Here is a 12,712-nt window from a genome sequence, read left to right on the forward strand (position 1 = left end):
AAAAAAACAAACAAACAAACAAAAAAAGAAACAACTGGCCAGCCGGGCGTGGTGGCGCACGCCTTTAATCCCAGCACTCGGGAGGCAGAGGCAAGCGGATTTCTGAGTTCGAGGCCAGCCTGGTCTACAGAGTGAGTTCCAGGACAGCCAGGGCTACAAAGAGAGACCCTGTCTCAAAAACAAAAAACAAAAAACAAAAAACAAAAAAACATAAAAACATAAACAAGAACAAAAGAACCCAGATAAAATGAACACTCTCTCTGTTCTATGTAGGAATGTTATAGGGGTATATGTAATGTTTAATGTGGATCAATTTGACAATGTATAAAACAGGCACAAAGTAGATCTTGGAGTTAATAAATCTGTACCTTTAAGTCAAGTTGTCTAAGATAACTGCATATCCAGAAAATCTTCATACACAAGGATATTTACTATAGCATTACTTATAATGACAAAAATGATAAGCAATTCAGACACCCTAAAGGTGAAGAATAATTGCAAAAATGGTGAAGGCATTGAAACACTAAATTTTAGTGATTAAAGGATAGTAATTACATAGCAGAGTTGAATGAAGTGCCACAGTGGACTGATGACATCTGTATGCTGCTGTTAAGAGTATGATATTGAGCCAGGCAGTGGTGGCACATGTCTTTGACCCCAGCACTTGGTCGGCTGAGGCAGGCAGATCTCTGAGATGGAGGTCAGCCTGGTCTACAGTTCCAGGACAACCAGAAATCCTGTCATGAATGATGCCCCCCCCCCGCCCTTCTGGGGGAGAGGGGAGAACAGTACTGGTGCTGAAAAAAGCAAGGTGTAGGAATGTTTTGTAGCAAATCAATTTGGGGGGCTGCAAGTCTGCCTATTTTCTGGTATTTTTCAAAACAAAAATACTGGGAAGATAAGTAGGAATTAGTAAAAGTGATTTCCTAAAGATGGAGGGAGGGAATGTTCAAAGGTGGGAGCTAGTTTCTTTATACATATTTTGCCTTATACTTGTTGTTGTTGTTGTTTTGTTTGTTTTATGTAAAAGATAACCTTTAATGATAACCATCTTAGTATCCAGAGCCTTGTGATGTCCTAGCAACAGGGCGCCTTGGTTGGGCTCTGTGATCCCTTCTACAAGTACATTTTAGACACAATGTAGCTTCCTTGTTGCCCCTTCTCTCTCCTGAATCATTTGTTCTCTGGGAAATTCTTTGCTCTGCCAAGTAGTAACTCCTGAGGAGAATCTGAGGCCCCATGAGAGCCCAGTAAGGGGCCATCTTGGAAGCCATGCCTCCAGCTCTGAACCAGCCTTATGGTGCTTGCAGCTTGGTAAGAGAGCCTGACTTGAGCGCCTTTAAACCATGACTGCTAAGCTAAGCTGCCCCAGGTTTCTGACCATGGACAACTGTAAGAGAATATAGGCTTGTTGGTTTACACCACTAGTTTGTTATATAAGCTGTTAAGCTGTAGTACATCACTAATTTGAGAACTGTAAAATTGGTTTTTAAACATTTAAAAACTGAATATAAGCAAAAAAAGAAAAAAAAGATAGTTTTTAAAAATTAGAGATGAACTTGGGGGGAAAAGGAGCCCAACTATAAAGTTAGTGGCAAAAGTACATGGTAACTATTTCAAGTGACTTAAAGTCTTTTTGCTATGCATCCCCGTGTCTGGGTTCCAAGGACAAAAATAACTAGATAAATCTTAAATGACACTCAGTGATCTAATTGTCACTAATAACATTAATATCATTATCCTGGAACTATTATTTGTGTAGTGGCGTAAACCAGATAGGTTATTATGTTAACACCATTAAGAACTAAGATTTTACACATGGGAAGAGAGATGTAAATCAAGGAAATTAACTGGAAACCCTTTTACTTCTTACACTGGAAATAGGAGTTTGTCATAATTTCCTTTTCTAAAAGGCACAAAGTAGAGACAAAAAAGAAATTATATCAAAATGTCAGTTAAGACTACATGTTGATTGTGATGTTTAAATATCATTTAAAACAGACAAATGTTCAGAGCTCCTTAGAGACATGGCTAATTCCAGGTCCGAGACTAGACATGAACCTGGAAGATCCTCTTACTAAAAATTAAGGATGGAAATAAAACTGTATACTTTCTAAGGAGCCCAGGATAGAACAATCTGAAGTATAATGAAGTATAATGGTTGTTAGTGTGGTTCTGTGGAAGGGAGCTTGCTTAGCATGCACAAGGCCCTAGGTTCAAACTCTAGCACCCCATTCCTCTAAAAAAAAGAGCCAAAAACAAAAACCAAAACAAACCAACTTGTGACTGTGAAACACTCTACATATTGATACATAATTTTTAAAAAGCCCACGGGGTTCAAAGTCCTACTTGAATACATGTTTTGGAAGTTGCTAGGATGCCAAGCTAGTGATGAGAAAGTTGGCAGATGAATGGAAAGCCTACATCTTGTCTTTCCTTTATAAACTCTTCCAGCGTCTAGAATGATAGATTTACATTACATGCATTCAGGCTCAGAAAGAGCATCAGAATTGGAAGATGAGCATTTAGTAAAGGGATAATCTGAGATATGTAAATGCTTTTGTCATGAGTGTAGACAGTCCAGGCCTGTGCAATTCATAAATGTTTATCCAGTCATTTGCTTAATGTTTACGTATTTTATTTCAATCTGGCTTTCTTGTTATCATGCAAAATAACGGGCTTCATTTGGACACTCTCCTATGTATTTAACACTGTACTGATACTCACTAGCCCATGACTCTTTCCTGTCCCTCTTTTCCCCTCTCGTTAGTCCCCTTCTTCCCTGAAAATGGCCTCTTGTCTAATTTAGATAAAGGACACCTTACTCATTTTACCTCATTTCTAAAAATGACAGGCCTGTGTCATCGTGTCCACTTTTGGGGGAAGAGGGATGGAATCCAGGACCACTCAGTTGCTAGGCACACTGCCATCATGCTGTGCCTCCCGCGCCTAGAGTCTAGATTTTGACTCCAAACTCTGTAAGCCACATATCTTCTTTGCTGGTGGCTTCCTGCTTGGCTCTGGCTATGAGAGGCAAATAAGGGACTGACAGGCTTGAGGAGGGTAAAGGAACTTAAATGCTTTTTCTTTTTCTTTCCTGTCAGCTTCCTGTGCCTCTGAGCTTCCCCCAGAGATACTTCTCCTTGGTCCCAGCTGTGGCTTCCCTGAGTGTCCAGCTGAGTTGTTCGCAGTTACCAGCTTCAGAAAATGCCAGCATGAGGTGAGCAGCATCCCCACGGAGCCCCTCCTCCCCATACCTGAGACATCACCACCTCCACAACAGCATAGAGTGTTCCTTTTATCCCCTTGGCTAGTTACTTCAAATTATTCATATGGCCTCCTATCCTGACTAACAGAGTCTCTTTATTAGTTACTGGTGGACTGCATTGGCCCTCCAGAGTTCTGCTAGCAGTTGCAAGTTGGACCAGTGTATGTTAAACCGGTAAGGAAGAGGGACAGTGTCTGCAGCACAGCCAAATGGCTTTTATCAAACAATTGATTTCTTGTTGCACAAGTCTTCGTTGCTTTTGAAAGACAGTTTATTATTACAATAAGACTGCAGCCCTCTCCATCGATACTCCCAATCCCGATTGCCTTCTCTTCATGCCTCACAGGAAGCAATTCCTGTCGTAGTTAGCATTGATGTGTACTTTTGAACATGTAAGTAGTTGTTCTTTGAAATATATGGCATTTGTATAGGTTTTTACATTTCAGTTCATGGTATAATGCTCTTTCTTTCTAATTTCCCTTATTCACTAAATCATTTATTTTGGAAGTCATTCCACATAGTTTGTTTCTTTTTTAACTACTGCATGGTAGTCCCCGCATATCTACACCATGGCTTATGGCCCTGTTTTAACTATCACAAAAGTTCTATGAGTAATCCTAGTGTCCTTGTTGTTTCTCTAGGATAGAATCAGAGTACTAGAAATACTGAGTCAGAAAGAATGTATATTTTAAAAATTGCAGGACATGTTAACAAATATGTTCTCTTAAAATACAGTTCCAGAAGCTGAGTAGTGGTGGCACGTGCCTTTGATCCTAGCAGAGGCAGGTGGATCTCTGTGAGTCTGAGGCCATCCTGGTCTACAGAGTAAGTTCCAGAACAGCCAGAGCTGTTACAGAGAGAAATCCTGTCTTGAAAAACAAACAAAACAAAACAAAATACAGTTTCAGTTTTTAAGTATACAGACAGACTGCCAAGTTCCTTCTTTCTTGCTGTATATTTAAAATCAGAAAGTTTTAGGCTCGCTTGCTACCCTTCTGCTGACTTGGCTGGTACTACATAACTAGGGTCAAATGAGTAGGAATGATATTACTTAAAGAGCTGTGAAATGGGACCAACATGGTGTCAGTGTTCCACATCTGCGTTCTACAGGATGACATCTAACCTAAGGAGCCAAAGGACAAACCAAACCACCTGAGTGGCAGGTAGGCTATTCAGCCATGCAGAAACCAGATCTCAGTGCAGAACAGCAGTACCCTAGTATGTCACAAAAACCTGCAGATGTCCTTAAGCTAGGAATCAGGGAGGATAGGAAGGACTGGCCTCCCTCAAACAGAAGATGGGTGAGAAATGGCCTTGTGGCGGTCTCCCACAAGATAGGGACAAGGAACTCCCTTGCAGCAGCCCCTGTCCTTATCTCTGCCTGTTCCAGGAGCAATCATAGGGCACTCTGCCAAGACTCCTTTCAGACTGCAGTTAAGCCTTGCTCATGTGGCCTAGATGAAGATGTGCAAAGTCATCAGCATGTTATACTGGGGCCATTCCCATACACTTGGTTGCACAAAGCTTTTCTTGGTCTGTCTTCTAGTATTTTGGACAAAGAGACAGTCCAGTTTTTAAACCCAGTTTCCAAATTTCCCAACTCTGACTTTTCTTTTCTGTTCTTCAATCAGGCAGTTCTTGCCTGAGTTTTCTCCCCTCACCTCCTCTCCCTCCCTCCTTTGCTAAACACAGCAAATGACCACCAATGCACACCTCACATTGCCTTCTGTCCCCTTTTCATGAAGTTATTGGCACAGGAGGTATTTTGTATACCTTCCAATTTATCACAGGTGACATTTTAATCAAGAATTTTGCTTCTTTTTAATGTGGCTCTCCATCTTTCTGAACTCCAATATCAGTTCCCTTACTGCCCACTGCTCAGAACCCTCCAAAATGCAATTGCTCATCTTATGGGATTGGGCAGGTGAACAGGTCAAAGGGCATTCCTCTAAGCAGTCAGAAACTGCTGACAGGCTGACAGGGACTCTGTTGCTTTCAACACATAGCAACCAAAGTCATCATTGAGGGGACAATGCAGAGTCATGGCCATTCCAACAAACTGGAAGGGGAAAAATGCAGTTAAGACTATTGGAGTTTTATAGGCAACAATTTCTTCTCATATCCTACCACTTGTCATCTCATCATATGAAGTTGGGAATGTGGCTTGCTTGGTAGAGTGCTTACCTAGCATACTTAGAGCTCTGGGATTCATCCATCACTGCTAATATGGAGTATGGGTGGTGCACTCCTGTAATCTCAGTGCTTTGAAGGTAAAAGGCAGGAAGAGCAGATGTTTAAAGTTATCTTTGGGTATATATTGAATTCTAGGCCAACTAATCTGGGCTATATGAGACCCATGTCTCACCATGTACACCAACACCACCAACAAAACACCATAATTTCATCTGCCTGCAGAGGAAGCTGGAAAAAAATGTGTTCCCAAAAGGAAGAGGCAAACATGGCTGAGGTGAACAGCTCGCATCTCTGCTACAGGTGTTCTGGTGTATGAGGACAGTGAGAAATAACCAAACTGTGAGCTTTTGTTAAAGGTAGAAGTACCAGAATCTGTTGACTCCAAGGTATCTGGCCTGAATAATTGAGAAGAATAGAGTAACCATATAAGATGGTAGATAATGAAAACTCATGCAGTTTTGAGATAACTGTAAAATGTACATGGTGACATCAAATAGGCAGTTAAATAAGCAAGTTAACCTCTCAAAGGTACACTCAAAACTGGGTATGTAAGAGTAGGGACCTTTGGGACAGAAACAGTTGTTAAAGCCACTGGACTCTAAACATGAACTTTAATATTCCTAACACTGAGTTTTATTTGTTCTGCAAAGTACATTTTCTCATGCCTTTGAAACTGGAATGTGTTTTCCAACACCTGGTGGAATCTTCCATCATTGTGATTGGCAGCATCTCCTTTCCTTGTCAGTGGCATTTGATCTAGTGATGTATCTTATAATAGATGGTACCCCAGGCTCAATGAAATATAATAGCAGTGAAAAGCTAATACTATGGAATACTGACTATTGTAATCAGGTACCCTGCTAGTCCATCCTATGGCTATGTTTATATGTGGCAATAACATAGAAAGGTGAAAAGCGGCTGTTGAGGAGATAGCTCAATAGCTAAATAGTTAATCCCCCGAATCCACAAAAAAAAAAGCCAGATGTGGTGGTATATGCTTACAATGATGGCAATGGCAAGATGGACATAGATGAATCTCTGGGACTCACTGGCCAGCCAGTGTAGCTTTCTTGTCAAGTTCTAGGTCAGTGAGAGACTGTGATTCCAGTGTGGAGCTGGAGAGATGGCTCAGTGATTAAGAACACTAGCTGCTCTTTCAGAAGACCCAAGTTAATTTCCAACACCCATGCCAGGCAGTTCACAACCACCTGTAACTCCAACTCCAAGGGATCTGAAACACCCTTCTGTCCTTCAGTAAAACTCCCACACATCTGACATACACACACACAAAGATATATAAAAAATTAAAAAGTGAAGGAGGAGGAAAGAAGAGGAGGAGATAATGATGGTGGTGGTGGTGGTGATGATGATGATGATGGAAGAGGAGGACAGCTCCCAAGGAGCCACACTCAAGGTTGTCCACTGGTTTCCACATGAAAACACACACAAACATACACACACACCCCACCACCCGGCGAGTGATCATCTTTTTTGTTTTGTTTTAGACAGAGCCTCATGTAGCCCAGCCTGAAAACATCTGCTCCTCCTGCCTCCACAATTCTGGGGTTAGATGTAGGCCTCTGCCTTGTGTAGTTTTATGGGGAGTCTTGGGATGGAGTGGGCTTTGTGTGAGCTATAGGTACAACCCAAAGTCTGTCTTTTAAATAAGAACAGGAGAATTAGGGTCACCAGTATTCATCGAGGCATTTTCGTTGGAAATAAATACTTCAGCTTGCTTTTGATTACTGTTAAGAAGACGAAAATGCCATTTTTTTTTTTTTTTTTTTTTTTTTTTTTACTTTTGTTGTTGTTCGAGACAGCATTTTACTTTGTAGCTCTGGCTGGCTTTGAACTCAGAGGTCTACTTGTCTTTGCTTCCCAATTACTGGGATTAAAGGCAAGGCCATCTTTTAATCTTTCAATGCCTTTAATATTTAAAATGAGTTTCTTAGACAACAAATAGTGGGTATTTTCTTTTAATCCCCTCTGACTAGCTCCCTCCTTTTCTTTCTCCTGGTTCCTGTTCCAGCTCACACGCCATCACCTACCTTGATTGGTCTCTATTTTTGGGGCTGGAGATGCCACACAGGGTACCAAACATTATAAGCCTTGGTTCTACCACTAAGCTACAGTCCTAGTTCTGCTGTCCTTTAATTGTTGTATTTGGCCTACTAACACTTCAAGTGGCTATCAATATAGCTGTATTTCTGTCTCCCATGTTTGTTATTCCTTTCTGTTCTTTGATTTCTTCCAGTCTTTTCCCACCCTTTCTGGTGTTAATTGAGCATTTTCTATGGTTCCATTTTCTTTCCTTTCCTAGCATGTCAGTTATACTTAAAAAGAATTATCTCCTAGGGAGGAGCCCAGTAGCTCCACCTCAACTGAGACGCTATTGGTGGTTGATGGTTCCTGGCAGTGGACCATGCTCCAGTGGATGGCCTACACCTATAACAAATTGGACTTGATGGGATGGGTTATTTTAAAGAAAAGATGAGAAGGGGTTAGGAAGTTGGGAGGCACTGTCAAGGTGGAGTTAGCTGAAGGAGTGAGGATGATGATGATCAAAATACATTATATGACTTTCTCAGTGTTATGAAATTTTCAAAGAATAAATAATAATACCATTTAAAAAAAAAAAACCCAACCTGGTGTTGTGTGACGGTTCCTTCCAAGATTGAAACATTCTATCCTACAGGGAAGCTCTTTAATTTAAACAAGATATTAAATAACTCAAAATAGCTTCAGTCTCTGAAAGTCCCTGAAACTGGCCAGATTCATGAGGTCCCTCCCTGCCAAAGTAAATGCTGAGCATCCCCTCAGACTAAGAAGCTGGCCTGCAAATAAGACTCTCAGAAGAAAACAAATCAAATAAAACCCTGCTGCCGGGCAATGGTGGCTCATGTCTTTAATCCCAGTACTCGGAAGGCAGAGACAGGTGGATTTCTGAGTTCAAGGCCAGCCTGGTCTACAGAGTGAGTTCCAGGACAGCTAGGGCTTTCTTTCATTAACATTTTAGAGGTTTCTATTGACATATGTTCATGTTCTCTGACCTTTTCCTTGACTTTACATACCATGCTATAATTGAGCCTCTCAAAGGTGCTCTTGATTTCTGTTGTGGCTGTTTAGAATTTGTGGTGTGTGTGTGTGTGTGTGTGTGTGTATGCTCGCACCTGGGAATTGACTCTAGGGCCTTGTTCGCACTATGTCTCTAGCTTATGACTGTCCTACATCTGTAGTTCCCCATTTTGATTTCTAACATTTTCTATTTGTTCTTAGAGTTTCTGTCTTATTTGGAATGCATTCCAGTACTTTATTAAATCCTTTAGTATATTGTAGTGGTTTTTTTTTTTGGGGGGGGGTTCGAGACAGAGTTTCTCTGTGTAGCCCTGGCTGTTCTGGAACTCACTTTGTAGATCAGGCTGGCCTTGAACTCAGAAATCCGCCTGTCTCTGCTTCCTGAGTGCTGGGATTAAAGACATGCGCCACCACACCCGGCTGTAGTGGTTTTAAATTCCAATAACTGAATGAGCTTCTGAGGCTTAGCTCTTCAAACTGTATTTAAATTTTTTTCTCAGAGTGCTTTTAATGGTTCTTGTTGACAGGTAGGCATGATATAAAGGGTAACTATTGCTAGCATGATCACCACTGATGTGGCTGCAGTGTTGGAGAGAGGGGAAAGATACTACAGTCTTATACATTAAGTGTCAGTCTTTTAGGGAGTTTCTGCAGCTGGATTGTTGGATTGGGAATTTGGTTTATATTCCTTACCCTCCCACCCATCTAGATTGGGAGGCTGGAGAGGGCTGAAGTCTGGCATTCCTTTCCCCTGTGTTGAAGGTTAGGGGCCCGCCAGTTTGATTAGAACTGTACCTAAGGTGGTTAGACTTGGGTAAAATACTTTTCCTTACAGCCATGCTTTTGTTGAGAACAAAATTCTCTTAAGAATATTTCAAAATATTCTTCTCCTGCCTGGTTGAGAAATAGTCAGTAACCTCCTGAAACCTGCTCAAAGGTACACCCCTAGAACCTGGAAGCTCTTGCAGGTAAAACTCACTCCCAGGTTTGTACACACACACTCTCAATGACCATGTACCTACCCTAGTTCTGGCCCTAACCAGCAGCAGGCTTTTATTTCAAGCTTCTACTTTGGTAAATTGTGATTTTTCTAAACTTGTCAAGCCTCTGTTTTTTGGGTGTGTGGGGGGGTAGCACTTTTAACCTTGTGACCTCAATTTTCTGATTGCTCCAAGAGGAGTTGTTGACTTTAAGGTTATTTGCTTTTCTGTTATTGTAAGGTCAGCAATGATGACTCCTGAGGTCCTCATGTGCAGGCTTAGAAACTGGAAGTCAGCATTTTCTTATCATAGCAAAAAGATTAAATAACATACCAAATATTTATCAGTAAAGGACTGGTTATCCAGTTGTCCAGCATTTACCCAGTGTGATACTGTTGATTAAAACTAGTTAGTTGTGAATAACCAGATGTGGAATGATGTGTAAAACATTTTAAAATTTTCTAAAAGTTAGTGGAGAAGATAAAGAACATGCTGACATTTGATCAACACTGTGTAAATGAACCAGTGCTCATGTGAAAAAATGGATATTCATAGATACCTATTTCTCAAAAGACCAACAATGACATCTTTGAGGATGAGTGAAAACAATACATATATAACAGATTATAGCAGTTGTGTTTCAGCACTGTGAAAAATATTTTTTCTTTCAATTTTTCAAACTTAACCCAGCTGTGGCAAGGCAGGCCTGTACTCTCAGCATTTAAGTGAAGGCAGAGGGCTAATGATCAAGGTCACTCTCAGCTCCATAGCAAATTTGAGATCAGCCTGGGTTACATGTGACCTTACCTCAAAAACAAAGCAAACGAAAACTTCAACTGTTTTTTAATTTTGTTATATTATTTGAAGAATTGACTTTTAGAAAAACTGCTCATTCAAATAAAGCTGCAAGGAAATATGTTAAAATGACATTAGTCGTTGGTTTGGGTGATAGAATACAAGGCAGTTTCTCCTCTCTTGGCCAGACATTTTTGTAATGTCATCATATTCCGTTAAATCGTTTGTGTGTGATCCATAGGAGAGTTCTGTTTGCTTTGAACTTCTGGTGTCTGGATGTTATAAAGTGCATGGAAAGGCCTTTTCCAGAACACTGCTTGTCTCATTGCCATCTGTAGCACACGTTTGAAAGCTGTCATACTTTCTGTAAGCACTTCCATGTTTGTTGAAGGACTTGACCAAGGAAAGGCTAGCTGAGTGCTTAAGTAAACTGAGAGTGAACAGCTAGCCTCCAACAGCAGCAACTCCTGTAAACAACCAGATGGGCTGGCAAAAGCAAGGGCAGAGCTGCCATGTCTGCTGTTGTACCCCACTCAACCCTCAAAAAAAAAAAAAAAGCAAGAGGTCCTGGAAGGAACCTAAAAGTAGAAAGGAGATCATTTATCCTAGACAGATGACAGGTAGCTGTTCCTATTTTTCCAAAAAGAAAATTTAAGACTGGGTTTCTCTGTGCCCTGGCTGTCCTGGAACTCGATCTGTAGAGCAGGCTGGCCACAAGCTCAGGGATGATGCGTCTGCCTCTGCCTCCTGAGTGCTGGGATTAAAGGTGTGTGCCACCACTGCCACTACCACCACTGCCTGGCATGAAATCTTTAAAAAAGTAAGAGACAAAAGACACATAAGAACCAATAAAGAGCCTTTAATCCCAGCACTCGGGAGGCAGAGGCAGGCGGATTTCTGAGTTCGAGGCCAGCCTGGTCTACAAAGTGAGTTCCAGGACAGCCAGGGCTATACNNAGAAACCCCTTCCAAAAAAAAAAAAAAAAAAAAAAAAAAAAAAAAAGAACCAATAAAGAATGTCTGGTTTTAGCAATAAAACATGCAATGTTTACAATACAAAAATAAGCATATGCCCAAATCCTACTAGTGTTAATTGAAAGGAAAAAATGGGCCTATATGAATCAGCAAAAAGTTCTGAATTGCAGGAGGTCTTTAATAGAATAATCACTCTTAGACCACACTCTCAAACATACAAACTTGGTTAATGAGTAATGTCTTAGAAATTATGAAATAAATAGAACTCACACTTTAGTAGCCTGCCATGGAATTATCTGCAAAGCATCTCTTTTAGTTGAATTCTTCGCACTGCCAGTCTTAATTCTAGAAAGTTCTGTAGAAAACGGAGCCTTCATGGCATTGCTATATTATTTACAAAGGCTTTAAAGATGCTGTTTCAATTACTGAGAATGGTTGTAGAGTTCAGACTCTTAACAGATTTAAAAAAAAATTCCAAACAATTCTATTAAGAACCTAGATTATAAAAAAATCAAATCCCTTATAATTTTTTATTCTGTGAATTTCAATAATGTTCCCCCTTTTTCTTTTATGAAAAAGTTTATGTTTATTTTATGCATGTATTTTTGCCTGTATGTATGTATGTGTCCTGTGTGAATGCCTGGTACCTATGTTGGAAGAGGGCATTGGGTCCTCTGGAACTAGAGCTCCGATAGTGGTGAACTGCCATGTGGGTGCTTGGGAAGTGAATCTGGGTCTTCAGTAAGAGCAGCAAGTATTCTGGTGCTGAGCCATTTCTTTAGCCCCAAACTTTTTCTCGTTTTCCGAATGACAATGCTAGCTAAAAGACCAAGACATTGGTCCTGTAGGATATCATGTTTTGATATGAAAAAGATTAAGAGAATCATATTGGTTTTCTGTGTACAATAAACTTAGGAGGCTTATATTGTCAATAGGGAAGACCTGGAAAAATTCAGAACACTCCAGACAAGTATCTGAGCTATACCCTTGTGAGGAACTGGAGTTACAATATGATACTCCCTCTCACACTGAAGAAAGCTGTACTTCTTAGAGTAACACAGAAGTATGTTTTACTTACAAGAAAAACACAAAAAGATTTAATAATTTTACACTGTGGTGATTTGCACAAAGTAGACAAACTTTTCACATTTTAAGCAGCACATCCAAAGATCCCCATAATATAAAGCAAGGGAGTCTCCTAACACTTGCAATGAAGACCATAGACTTGACTGGACAAATAGTAACTGACATTTCCTGTTAGGGGGTGAGTCAACTCTGGGATTCAGCCAGCCTTTTCAGGTCTCAATTTTCAAATCTTGAATGCCTAGATCTCTGGTCCTAACTGCACGATAGCCAAATACAGATAAATCTAACACACAGAGCACAACTGGAAGTGCTCATTCTTTTTTTTTTTTTTTTTTTTTTTT

At 40.5% G+C, this 12,712-nt stretch overlaps 1 protein-coding gene across 1 annotated transcript in view; it reads left to right on the forward strand.

Annotated features, from left to right (window-relative positions):
* Usp9x (ubiquitin specific peptidase 9 X-linked) overlaps positions 1-12,712 on the forward strand; it is a 119,474-nt gene that overhangs the window by 8,088 nt on the left and 98,674 nt on the right. The window contains exon 3 of the mRNA XM_029473258.1: positions 3,105-3,220. The gene's annotated coding sequence lies outside the window, so the exon portion shown is untranslated. The remainder of the gene's footprint in view (positions 1-3,104; positions 3,221-12,712) is intronic.

This window comes from Mus caroli, chromosome X, assembly GCF_900094665.2.
Source record: "Mus caroli chromosome X, CAROLI_EIJ_v1.1, whole genome shotgun sequence".
NCBI lineage: Eukaryota > Metazoa > Chordata > Mammalia > Rodentia > Muridae > Mus > Mus caroli.